This window comes from Octopus bimaculoides, chromosome 9 (genome assembly GCF_001194135.2).
Source record: "Octopus bimaculoides isolate UCB-OBI-ISO-001 chromosome 9, ASM119413v2, whole genome shotgun sequence".
Taxonomy (NCBI): domain Eukaryota; kingdom Metazoa; phylum Mollusca; class Cephalopoda; order Octopoda; family Octopodidae; genus Octopus; species Octopus bimaculoides.
Genome location: NC_068989.1, coordinates 29,787,877 through 29,790,006, shown reverse-complemented (window position 1 = coordinate 29,790,006; position 2,130 = coordinate 29,787,877). Strand labels below are relative to the sequence as shown.

Below are 2,130 nucleotides of genomic sequence, written 5' to 3'. Positions count from 1 at the left end.
TAATCATTTCAAACAAGCATGTTGGAAAAAATAAGAAAAAGAAGTCTAAAGGTTTCGCTTCCTGAGAAAGACTATGGGTAGACCCTGTCTCCTCAGAAAAAATTTTTAATAAAAATATTTTTTAAATCATTACTCCATTCTGGTGTAAAATCATCCTCGCTTTCACCATTCCGTCACTGCTTTCAGTTTCGGATACAGAAATATCCGATTCATTATCGTTCACCACGTGCTTTTGTAGCTCATTCATTCTTTTCTTCAATATCTCCATATCTTCTGTTGAAAAAACCTTTAAATTCGGAATCACTGCTTGATAGCATGAAACTTCTCTCCATCTTCAAAGTTGAAAAAAATTAACGCTGCAAAAAATGTGGAAAAAAATCTTCCAAAATTCACTGAGTTCAAATATCACGCCAAACAATGTTGGATACAATAACTCAACTGTTTGCAAAGTGAAATCACATGTTTTAACGAATGTACTAATGAGATTTGGGTTCAAATATTCATTTAAATAACAATGGGTACTCTCGGCCGGGTTGGTCTTATGAACCAAAAACTTTTTCGGCCGGCTACAGCTGGGTTAGTAACGAAAGGGTTAAAGATGTGCACTCTTTAATATTTTTTGATTGATTTCTTTCATAATATAATTTTGAAGCATATAAATCTTTAATTTCAAACATTAAAAAAAAGGGAAAAATGCATTTAATTCTTTTGCATGAATTCAAGCTTCAACATAATACTTCCCAAACAGCCACCAATATCAACAAAGCAGTGAGTTGTGTGACAGGTCCACTAGTGATCCAACAGTAAAACAGTGGTTTGAGAGATTCTGTAGTGAGGATGAGAGCCTTGAAGATCAAGAAGGTAGAGGGCGTCCATCCACCCTTGATGATCAGCATTTGAAAACAATACAGCTTTCTGGAACCTAACCAGAGCATTACATCAGAAGTTTACTGTAAGCAACTAGAAGAAATGCATGTTCACTTGAGCAAAATGAGACCTGCGCTTGTTAATCAACGTGGTCCAATTCTGCTCCACGACGACACTCAACCATATGTTTCCAGGATGACACTGCAAAAGTTCACAGACTTGGGATATGAGACTTTACCACTTTTTCAAGCACCTGGACACTTTTTTAAGGCAAAAACCAAAACCAAAGTCGAAACTGAATTCAAGGATTTTTTTGATTTCAAAACCTTTGGGTTTTTATCAAAGAGACATAAATGGGAGAAATGCATAGCTGTTCAGAAATGCATAGCTGTTCAAGAGTCTATACACGTGATCCCTCACCATGAGGGACTGCGTGCACTCCAACATTTCCTAGACTTTTGACCCAACCCCCAACCTGACACATCCACACTCCTTTGTCTGGCCAAACTTGTCCTCTCACTTAACTGCTTCTCGTTTGCGGTTGATTTTTACCAGCAGTTCTCAGGAGTGGCCATGGGAATGAGAATGGGCCCCAACTATGCGAACCTGTTCATTGGCTATGTTGAGGCCCAGATATTCTCAAGTTTCACTGGTCCCACTCCTGAACTATATGGTCGTTATATTGATGACTGTATCAGTGCGACCTCACTCTCCCACGAACATCTAGACTCCTTCCTCTCTTTTGTCAAATCTTTCCATCCTGCCCTCCACTTCTCCTGCGCTATTTCCAACACCTCAGTCCCCTTTCTCAACATTTCGGTCACACTCTACTCTCTCCACCTCCATCCACTACAAACACACAGACTCACACTCATACCTCAACTTCTCCTCCCACCCTAAACACACCAAGCTCTCCATCCCTATTCCCTATTCCTCCATCTACACAGGCTCTGCAGTGACAACCATGACTTTGAGACTCAGTCTCAGCTCATGGCTCGCCATTTCATTCTACGTGGATATTCCTTCACCACTATCCATACCGCCCTTGCCAGAGAACGTTACATGAACCGTGCATCTGCTCTCTTCCCCCACACCCACCCCACCGTCTCCCGTTTCCCCTCGCCTACCACCCTACCTCTCCAATGCACCATTCTCTGAGCCCTCCAGCGACTCTAGTCTGACCCCTCCACTTCGCACATCTTCTCTAACCAACCCCCTTCCTTCAAATGAGCCCACAACTTATGAGACCTCTTGGACCACAGC

General features: G+C 41.7%; 1 long non-coding RNA gene across 2 annotated transcripts in view; it reads right to left on the bottom strand.

The window, feature by feature from the left end:
• The window catches only part of LOC128248713 (uncharacterized), a 26,265-nt gene that overhangs the window by 5,450 nt on the left and 18,685 nt on the right, over positions 1 to 2,130 (bottom strand). The window contains exon 3 of one of the 2 annotated variants that reach the window (XR_008264881.1): positions 98 to 356. The exons of the other annotated variant lie outside the window; for it this stretch is intronic. This is a non-coding gene — a long non-coding RNA (uncharacterized LOC128248713). Of the gene's footprint in view, positions 1 to 97; positions 357 to 2,130 lie in introns of those variants that run through there. 2 annotated transcript variants of the gene reach the window in all.